The 11,333-nt window shown below is 45.1% G+C and overlaps 1 long non-coding RNA gene across 1 annotated transcript; it reads left to right on the top strand.

Moving 5' to 3' along the window:
- Positions 1 to 1,440: 1,440 nt before the first annotated feature.
- Positions 1,441 to 3,177, top strand: LOC132869240 (uncharacterized). Its single transcript, XR_009650926.1, has 3 exons — positions 1,441 to 1,492; positions 2,436 to 2,528; positions 2,924 to 3,177. It is a non-coding gene; the product is annotated as an uncharacterized LOC132869240 (long non-coding RNA).
- The last annotated feature ends 8,156 nt before the right edge of the window (positions 3,178 to 11,333 follow it).

Genomic DNA, 11,333 nt, shown 5'->3' with positions numbered 1-11,333 from the left:
GGACAGTTTCCAATTCTATTGAAAGGAAGACAGACGCAGTACATTCCATGGCAAACCCAAGACCTTGAGGTCCTTCTGGGATCCCTGCCCAGCATCCATGAAGGAGCCAACAAGTGGACTTTGAAAAAAAGACAGTGGGAAAGATGCTGGCAATTGGTGAAGTGAAAGCAGCTTTAGCCAGAGTAAATGGCCAATCAGCTACACTGAAAAAAGTTAAACGACTGTGTAATTAATGTGATGTATTTTTTTGAATTGATTTAAATGAAAATTCTGGTTTCTGGTATGAACTGATTTTTTTTAGTTTATCTGGAAGCAAATTACACGTCGATTGGAACAAATTAAAAAAAGTACTTAAACTAAAATATAATTTTCACTTTAAACCAGAGGTGACCATACCACGTGACAACACGTCATCACATCAGTTCGCTCCCTATTGGTCCTATTGGTTGAAGCAAAACGGGTGTTCTGAATTGCTTGCAAATTCATTGAAATCCAAAGCTCCAGAAGATGCGATGCCAGCCAAAAACATAAAGCGTCCTAGGAGAGGAGAGGCCAACCACATACCCGACATTCCAGCTGGAGAAACCCTTGACAAGTTGGAAGAGGAGAGATTGTCACTTTTAAGTGAAGTGAAGAAGCGAAACAATCGTGCAGTGGTAAGGGACAAAATGGACAAGACATTTTCGCTGCGAAGACAGGAAATTGTGGGAAAGGAAACTGGAATGGAGGAGTTAAAAGAGAGATGGCCTGCATTGTTTGCGATGGATGAAGTAAGTAAAGGGTAGTACATGCATAAGGATTTTCTTAATCTGAAGATTTATTTATTTGTTGAAACAATTACTTCCTTGTTTCTTAGTTGGCTTGCTTTTTGATTGGCTCAATTGCATTCCATGTCACAATTCACAAAATCATGTCCTCTGCTTTCCCCATACACATAAAGATGTGTGATTGTAATGACAACTGAATTTTATATTTATGATTGTTGACTTGACCCTTTTTGGAGCAGATTATAGGGACCCATTCAATCAACACGATTTAAACTACAAGATAATCTTATAAGATAATTTTGCAAAACAAAAAATTATAAAGTGTTTGTCATCCTTGGTCAGGAAGGGTGGAAATTGGTATAAAACAACCTAATTATTTATGTGTATACCCTACCTCTTAAATCAATAACAAAATTTCACTTCTGAGCTGTAAAGTAGCCTTAGTGATAATTTGGCCTATGCCAAGAAATCTGCAAATATATGGAGCCAAGTCAAAGTGATGTTAGAAGATCTCACTTAACAGTCACGCAATCACAAGTCTTGTTCTGTTGTCTTTTTTTTTTTGGCAGATCAATGCTGAATTCTCAAGGATTACAACTGTTCCCCTCACACCGCGATTCCTGGCTTCTCTGGACAAGCAGCACAGCAAGGTAATCAAGATCATTCGGAACAAGGGAGGAGCTGTCAAAGAGAAGACTCGAAACATACTGAGAGTTCTTGATCAGGTATGTATTGCCCACTTCAAACTGTACCTTACAACTGTGCTTCATAAAGAAACGGAAGCAACAATTGCCATTTCTTCAACACTTGTAATTGTATGATTGTGAGAAAGATGTGCACAAAAATTCTCTGGTTTTCCGTCCGCTCAAAGCGCCTTACATTACTCGTCACATTCATCCATTCACATTCATTCACATGCGAGAAGCAGTGGGAGCAATAACTATACTGTACTGTTGCTAGTGTCCTGTGGACTGTCCCGGGACACCCGAGCACTGTCCCGGGACACATAGGCGCTGTCCCGGGACACCCGCGCACTGTCCCGGGACACTCAGGCACTGTCCCGGGATACTCAGGCACTGTCCCATGACACTCAGGCGCTGTCCCGGGACACTGAGGCGCTGTCTTGGGACACCCGAGCACAGTGCTCGGGTGTCCCGGGACAGTGCCTGAGTGTCCTGGGACAGTGCCTGGGTGTCCCGGGACCGTGCCTAAGTGTCCCGGGCCAGTGCTTGGGTGTCCCGGGACAGTGCGTGGGTGTCAGGCACTGTCCTGGGACACTCAGGCACTGTCCCGGGACACCCGAGCACTGTCCCGGGACACCTGAACGCTGTCCCGGGACACCTGAGCACTGTCCCGGGACACTCAGGTGGTGTCCCGAGACACCAATACGGTACTGGTACTGTCCTAGTACACCCACTGTTTTAAAGGGGCAACATGTAGGATTACGTAGTTTTGGCGGTGCCTGTGGCATGCGACAGTGCTCAGGTGTCCCGGGACAGTCCACAGGACACCAGCAACAGTACAGTACAGTTATTGCTCCTACTGTTACTAGCTCTTTGGGCAGTTTGGGGTTGAGTGCCTTGCCCAAGGACACAGTCAGGTTGAAAAGTGGACTGTTTAATTTTGCATTAATTAATATTGCAAGTGTTTGCATGTTCTTACCCTTAGAGCCTTGAGGTGAATCTGAAACGAGAGTGTCTACTGAAGGGCCTTATTGTCTACCTTGGGGAAAACGTCGACAAACTCTTCAAAGAATATCTGGTAAGTAGTTCAAAACTGATCAAGTTGTTGAAAATGTTTTTCTGAATATCTCACCTTAAAACTAAACTTAAATTTTAAACCATAAATGGCCTGAGGTTCCAAAAGCTGTTTCTGCTTTAATATGATATAGATGAGAAAAAGAAAAAAATTGACCCATTTTGTATTGAATCTACAATGCAAGAAAATTGAGAAAATAAACAAAAGGGTATGTAGCCACTGTATACTATTGCTAGTAATATTTTTTGTCATAGCAGATGGTGCATTTCTTATGGCCGTCACATGTTTGCTATGCCACAGATTTAATTGGCAGGATTGTTTGTAGATATTTTTATGTTGGTATATTAGGCACTGCTTTCATCTGCATGACTTTTAATTAATTGCTTGTCTTGTATCAGGTCAGTCAGGAGGAGGAAGCAGAACAAGAGCTTGCGAGATGTACCATGGCAGTTTTTGTCATCAGAGAGGAGGAGGATCCTCTTCAGCCCCCACGTGATATTGGAGTCATTATTGAAGGTGTGAGAGTGCTCTGTGAGTTGCCATCGCTTGCACATGGATGTGCCATGTTGTTTGGCCTCATCTATGCGCTGAACTTGCGTTATCCAAGTGAGTTAAAACATACTTTTGATGCACTGCAGAAAATATTCATGGAGATAGAACCAAAGAAAATGACACGCAGAGTGTGCAGTCTGAGTGTCAAGCTCTAAATATTGGATGGTCAGAGACATATACCATGTTGTTGTTATGTTTCTAAAAGTTTTATTCAGATTTCTCTGTTGTCCAAATGTCATTGCACTGAATGTCAACATTGTTAAGTTTGCAATCAAAAGGAGGATGCTGAGGTTATTAGCACTTTGCTCATCTCATGTGCGCTCAGCAGTTAAACTGTGATGTTTTTTTTCTGGTTCATTTTGATCTGTTCATTTTATTAGTACAAAAATAACAAAGGTTTGTGAGCCAAGATGTATGTGGTACATTTTACAAAAAGGTTGCACAAGGTTTGCGCAAGACCACATTGTATTTGATTTGATTGTTTTTTTTGTTTTTTAAATGTGTGAAACATACATGGCTGCTTTATTGGCGGCAAGATGTTCGAGTTTAAAGGTGGTGCATATTTTTTGACATCACAATAAACAAGGTCGCTTGAAGAGAATGATTCTGTCTTTCATTGTTAAATATATATTTGAAGTTAACTAAATGTGTTTTCAATTTTATATTTAGTGAAAATTCTACCTTAAATTGATTGCAAAATAAGCATTTCTGCATGGTAAAATGTAAGTTGTACATGTATATTATATTTGATCACATTAAGAAATGTTTTTATTTGGGACCAAAGAGAAAATACTGGTTAAGATCTAATTAAAAATTATAGTTTATACTGAATCAGTAATTTAGTTTGAATTAAATTAATGAAATTGACTGTAACAAAATTACAGCAATTTAATTAGTTTATTCCAAAGTAAAAAATGCACTTGTATGTAACTGTTATAATTAAGTTTATCCAAATTGAAAAAATGAGTTACATCAAAGTAAAAACAATCTGTGTGGTCTTTATAATAAGTGATCTTTTTAAGTTGAGTGAAAGTATTTTTTTACTTTGACAAAATAAATATATTTAATTTACATTAAATTGAAAATTGTGCTTTCAACTAAATCATTAATTTAATTTGTAAAAAACTAAAAAAATTAGCTGTAACAAATTACAGCAATTTTTTAAGTTAGTCCAAAGTATCATTTTTTTCAGTGTATGGAAGAACTCCTCAGAGATGCACAGACGACAAGAGCAGCACAAGACCAGAGGATGGATGAGACAGAGTTTTGACTCTGTTTATCTCATCACATTTGCAGAGCTGGACAGCAGTGTTGCTAGCAACCCCCCTGGAATTACCTTTCTTTGAGCAAACTGGAAGCATTGTTACCTCCGCCAAGGAGGTTATGTTTTCGGTTGCATTGGTTTGTTTGTTACCTCCGCCAAGGAGGTTATGTTTTCAGTAGCGTTGGTTTGTTTGTTTGTTTGTCCTTTAGCAACATTACGGAAAAAGTAATGAACGGATTGCTCTGAAATTTTTTCCAGAGGTGTGACTGGGCACAAATAACAATCTATTAAATTTTGGCGGTGATCCGGATCACCTTCTGGATCCCGGATTTTTTTAAAGGATGAATTTTTTCCCCATTGAAATGAATGGGCTCGCGACGCAAAAAAACAGATTTTTCCTTCTGTAGGCCAAACCGTAAGGTGTAAAGTCATGAAACATGGTACACTGATAGAGGAGTGGACCCTGATTGATTTAATCAAGTTTCATGTTGGTACGTCTCACACTCTAGCGCCACCAACTGATCACAGTCTTACATGCGTTCATGCACGTAACTTTTGATCTGTATGTCCAATTTTCATAAGTCTGGTGCCATTGGAATCCTTGGAGCTAGACGATTCCAAGGCACCCTATGAAGTCATTCTGCGCCGAATTAGGTTTTCCGCCATTTTGAATTTTGTCCAAAGTGATGGTAGAGTGACCCTGGCTGCATGTTTTGTCCGATCATCACGAAATTTTGCACACATGATCTCCAGTCCATGCCTAATGAATGATATTCGTTTCGCTCTCATACATTGAAGTGTTCGCCCGTGGCAGCCAATCAAAATCGATGGCAAAGCCAGCAAACAGGAAGTGAGCTCATATCACGGAAATGCTTTGACGTATCAAGACCATATTCAATGGCATGACTTTGGACACCATCCAAACTACCCTCATCAAATATGGTGTCATTTGGCCACTAGGGGGCATCACAATTAGCAAAAACGTATTTTGGCTCATATCTCTGAAACGCTTTGACGTATCAAGACCATATTTGTTGAGATGACTTTCAGCACCAGTTCATGTACCCTCATCAAATTTGGTGTCATTTGGCCACTAGGGGCGCCACAGTGAGCAAAAACGTGTTTTGGGTCATATCTCTTTATGGATTTAGAATTACATCTAAATGTTCATGTTAGTGATGCTCTGGGATGTCCCTGTAAAGAACCTTGCCAGCCTGTCATCTCTGTATGAGAATCCGCCTTGTGTCTTGGCCAAACCTTCGCGTGTTGACACAAAACTTGTCGTGTGGGCGTGCAGTTGCCTCTCTTGCTGGGTCGCCATGGCGGCGCACCTGAGCAAGCACACTTTCGCATTTTCTCTGGAAATGCATTCTAGTTATTATTATTATTACCTCCGCCAAGGAGGTTATGTTTTCGGTAGCGTTGGTTTGTTTGTTTGTTTGTTGGTTGGTTTGTCTGTTAGCAACATTACGGAAAAAGTAATGAACGGATTGCTCTGAAATTTTTTCCAGAGGTGTGACTGGGCACAAGTAACAATCCATTAAATTTTGGCGGTGATCTGGATCACCTTCTGGATCCCAGATTTTTTTAAAGGATTCTTGGTGGAGGTCTGCGCTCTCCGAGTGCTTTTCTTGTTGGAATTGTGGGGAAGTAGCTTGTAAAGAGTTCTACTATCTAATACTGAGTGGAGGAGATAGGCACTACATAATTTTTTATCAACTCTATTTATCAAATACATAGTGTATTTTAAAATTTAAAACTAGAAAAGCACTTGGAGAGCGCAGACCTCCGCCAAGAATCCTTTAAAAAAATTCGGGATCCAGGAAGGGAAGTGGCTAAGTCATTAGACCAGGTGTCCATTAATGTGCGTGGGTGTGTTTGTTTGTTTGTCGCAGGGATCGAGCATAAAAGGAGGGGGAGAGCAGAGAAGAGGAGCTCCCCGACCCCAACGCATGTGTGTGACTGAATGAATGAATGCAGCAAGCTGAAAAGCCAAAATAAGGACAATAAAAAGTGTGTATGTGAACATCAACTTTCGCCTGCCATGCTTTTGTGCTCCACCCACATTAGGAACTGTTACAGTGGTGCCAAAACCCGGGATGCACAGAAGGGAACCTCCCCATGGAGTCCTCCCCATTTGAAGAGCTCATCCTTGCCCTCGCTACCGCCCAGCAGAACCAGCATCAAGCGCTGATCGCCCTCCGAAAGGAACAAGAGCAATGCTTCAAAGCCTTGATGCTGGCCCAGCAGGAAGATCGCCAGGCGTTCCGGCATCTGCTCGCGTCAGCAGGGGCGTTGACCATCACCGCAGCCGGCACCCTCACGAAGATGGGCCCGCAGTACAATCTGGAAGCATTCCTCGCCCTCTTCGAACAAGCAGCCGAGGCGTGGGGGTGGCTGCTGGAGCAGTGCGCGGCGCACCTCCTCCCGCTCCTGACTGGTGAGGCGCAGCTCGCAGCGCAGCAGCTCCCTGCTGACAGCCGACTGGTGTATGCTGACCTGAAAAAAGCCATCCTGCAGCGGGTCGTCCGCTCCCCGGAACAACATCGGCAGCGCTTCTGGATGCTGGCATTGGAGGAGGTTGGCCGGCTGTTTTCATTCGCCCAGCAACTCCAGGACGCCTGCCGGCGGTGGCTGAGGGCAGAACATTGCAACGCCAACGAGATCATCGATCTGGTGGTACTGTAACAGTTAAAGGGATAGTTCGGGATTTTTGACATGAATCTGTATGGCATCCCCATCAATAGTGTCGTGCAAACACACTGACTTACCCCTGACAGCATCTTGTGAGTCCAGTTCTTGTCCAGTTTTGGTCCAGACGAAAGTAGTCCGGCAAGTTTGTTGGGGTCACGAAAGTAAAACGTTTTTCGTCTCAAAACAGTATGTGTTCAAAAGAGTGATATATTTACATCACAAAACCGTTGCCAAATAAAAAGTCAGACCTCGAAATCGCTTGGCACTATTTTCTCTCCCTTCTTATCACTGCGCGCTGCCGGCTTCATCCAGCTGCGGCTCCAGCTTCAAGGATAAGCTGGAGCCGCATAAGTAGGAGTCCCGGCGGGTGGTTTGTATTCGATTCGTTTATATCCCGACCTTGTCAACTGTCAGATTTATGTTCATGGACCGGGTAAGCTGGTAAATAATATATTTTTTTTTCTTTACCAAATTCTAACAGAAAACGAGAGCGCCCGAAAGGGAAAACCGAGCCGAGCCGCCTCACGGCTGTAATGCAAATTGCTTTCCTCCTCAGTATACAAGTGCGCTTCCATGGCAGGGAAAAAGAAACTACCACTGCTGCCTATGTAGTGCCCTATTTATACAAATAGGAGTCATTCAGGATTCAGCCATGTTTTTGCTCCGTGTCATGGCTGAATCCTGAATGACTCCTACATTACATTACATTACAGCCGTGAGGCGGCTTGGCTCAGTTTTCCCTTTCGGGCGCTCTCGTTTTCTGTTAGAATTTGGTAAAGAAAAAAATATATATATATTATTTACCAGCTTACCGGGTCCATGAACATAAATCTGACAGCTGACAAGGTTGGGATATAAACGAATCGAATACAAACCACCCGCTGGGACTCCTACTTATGCGGCTCCAGCTTATCCTTGAAGCTGGAGCCGCAGCTGGATGAAGCCGGCAGCGCGCAGTGATAAGAAGGGAGAGAAAATAGTGCCAAGCGATTTCGAGGTCTGACTTTTTATTTGGCAACGGTTTTGTGATGCAAATATATCACTCTTTTGAACACATACTGTTTTGAGACGAAAAACGTTTTACTTTCGTGACCCCAACAAACTTGCCGGACTACTTTTGTCTGGACCAAAACTGGACAAGAACTGTACTCACAGGATGCTGTCAGGGGTAAGTCAGTGTGTTTGCACAACACTATTGATGGGGATGCCATACAGATTCATGTCAAAAATCCCGAACTATCCCTTTAATCTCTCGACTTCCAGAAGGAACAGCAGAATGGGCCCAGTGTTATCGCCCGGCGTCGCTAGGACGAGCCATCGAGCTGGCAGAGGACCATCTGGAGGCGGCTCCGACGGCAGGCAGATGAGGTGTCTCTCCTCGCTTCTCCTCTCGCTCCCTCTTCTCCCTCCCAGCTCTCTTTCCCCTCCCCACCCCGTTCACCTACCACGGAGGCGGTGGCCGGCTCCTCCCCAGCCGGCCCGTCGCACCCGTGGTGTCCTCCCATCTCCCTCTTCTGTGTCTGTGTTGTCTCCTCCTCAAGTGAGTGACTCCCATAATGCCAGTGCAGAAGGAAAGCCTGGGCCGGTGTGCTGGCGCGGCGGGGAATCGGAGCATCTCCAGAGTCGGAGCTCCACCAGGGAGGTGGGCACTATGATCCGGATCCTCGACGCATCAGAGATTTCCCCCGATTGGGCCAGAACATATCGCATACCAGTGAGTGTTCAAGGGGATACATATCACGCGTTGGTGGATTCCAGTTGTAATCAGACCTCAATTCACCAATGCTTGGTGCAAGGTGAGGCATTGGGGAGAGCACAAGCAGTGAAGGTGTTATGTGTGCATGGGGATGTTCACAATTACCCTCTAGGGTCCATCCATATTCTATTCCGGGGCCAAATGCATAGAATTAAGGCAGCAGTTAACCCTTGTCTCACCCACTCCTTAATTTTGGGAACTGATTGGCCAGGGTTTAAAGAATTGATGGAACACATAATGAGAGATGGGTCCTGCATAAATACTTCACGGGAAGCTCCTGGTCTGGTACTGACTGGGGAAGCTGTCACAGAGCCGTCTACGTCAGCACCGTGTCAGAGCGATGCAAGGAGTGAGGAGCACCCCACCCCTCCTCCCTCTCTTGGGGATTCCCTTGGGGATTGCCTGTTAGAGCAATCATGAGACAAGACTCTACGGCATGCATTTGACCAAGTGAGAGTAATCGATGGTCAAACTCTCCAGCCAAATGCGATGCTGGCCTTCCCTTATTTCACTGTTATTAAGGATAGGTTGTATCAAGTGATGCAGGACACTCAAACTGGAGAATAGATAACTCAATTGTTGATCCCAAAGAGCCGTAGGGAACTCGTATTCCATGCAGCTCACTTTAATCCCATGGCTGGACGCTTATGGCAAGATAAAACACTAGCCCGAATAATGGCCCAGTTCTATTGGCCAGGGATTTGTGGGGACATCCGTCGGTGGTGTGCGGCGTGCCGTGAATGCCAGTTAGTAAATCCCGCAGCCACTCCAAAAGCGCCTTTGCACCCTCTCCCTCTAATCAAGACCCCTTTTGAAAGAATTGGGATGGATCTTGTCGGGCCATTAGATCGGTCAGCACGGGGATATCGCTTTATTTTAGTTCTGGTGGACTATGCAACATGATATCCAGAAGCAGTGCCTCTCCGCAATATCTCAGCACGCAGTATTGCGGAAGCGCTCTTCCACTTTATCTCCCAGGTCGGGATTCTGAAAGAAATCCTGACAGACCAAGGCACTTCGTTTATGTCACGTACACTGCGCGAACTGTATGGATTACTGGGGATTAAGTCTATCCACACTAGTGTCTGTCACCCACAAACAGATGGCTTAGTGGAGCGATGTAACCAAACACTCAAGAACATAATTCGAAAATTTGTGAGGTTGCACATAATTGGGATAAGTGGCTCTAGCCCCTGTTATTTGCAGTACGAGAGGTCCCGCAAGCCTCCACGGGGTTTTCTCCATTTGAATTATTATATGGGCATAAGCCGTGTGGCATTTTGGATGTGCTACGAGAAAACTGGGAGGGGGGACCTTCACCTAGCAAGAATGAAATTCAGTACGTTCTTGACCTGCGCGCAAAACTCCACACACTCATGCATTTAACCCAGGAGAATTTGCGGCAGGCACGAGAACATCAAAGCCGTCAGTATGACAGGGGCACGCGTCTTAGAGAGTTCACACCGGGAGACAAAGTACTCATATTATTGCCCACGTCGAGTTCTAAATTAATCGCCAAGTGGCAAGGACCCTTCGAGGTCACACGGCGAGTCAGGGACATCAACTATGAGGTGAGGTGAGCGGATAGGGGCGGGGTATTGCAAATCTACCACCTCAACCTTTTAAAACGCTGGAATGAGGGGGTCCCTGTGGAATTGGCGTTGGTAGTTCCAGAGAAGGTGGAGATGGGGTCGGAGGTAAAAAAGGTAACATCTCAAAACACTCCAGTCCCCTGTAGAGACTACCTCTCACTGACCCAACTCACAGAGGTAGCCAAGTTGCAGGAGGAATTTTCCGACGTGTTCTCACCCCTACCCGGCCGCACCCACCTCATAGAACACCACATTGAGATGCCCCCGGGGGTGGTGGTGCGTAGCCGCCCTTACCGCCTACCCAAACACACAAAAAATGTGGTCCGGGATGAACTCAAGGCCATGCTCAAGATGGGCATAATTGAGGAGTCCCTTAGTGACTGGAGCAGCCCAGTGGTCCTGGTTCCCAAGACCGACGGGTCAGTTCGGTTCTGTGTGGACTATAGAAAGGTCAATGCGGTGTCAAATTTAGACGCATACCCAATGCCTTGCATTGATGAGTTGCTCGATCGGTTAGGCATGGCTCGCTTTTATTCAACATTGGATCTAACAAAGGGATATTGGCAGATCCCCTTGACTCCTCTATCCCGAGAGAAAATGGCCTTTTCCACACCATTTGGATTACACCAATTTGTCCCACTTCCTTTTGGGTTATTTGGGGTGCCTGCTATGTTCCAGCGGCTCATGGACAGGGTCCTCCGCCCTCATGCTGCCTACACGGCCGCATATCTCAATGATATAATAATCTACAGCCATGATTGGCTGCAGCACCTAGAACATCTGAGGGCTATTCTAAAGTCACTGAGGCGTGCGGGCCTCACAGCTAACCCGAAAAAGTGTGCAATTGGGTGGGTGGAAGTATGGTATCTGGGGTTCCAATTGGGTCATGGGCAGATGCGTCCCCAAATTAACAAGACTGCAGCGATTGCGGCCTGCCTGAGGCCCAAGAC

This window comes from Neoarius graeffei, chromosome 20 (assembly GCF_027579695.1).
Source record: "Neoarius graeffei isolate fNeoGra1 chromosome 20, fNeoGra1.pri, whole genome shotgun sequence".
Lineage (NCBI taxonomy): Eukaryota > Metazoa > Chordata > Actinopteri > Siluriformes > Ariidae > Neoarius > Neoarius graeffei.
Note: the sequence above shows the minus strand (reverse complement) of the source record. Positions and strands in the feature narration are given on the sequence as shown.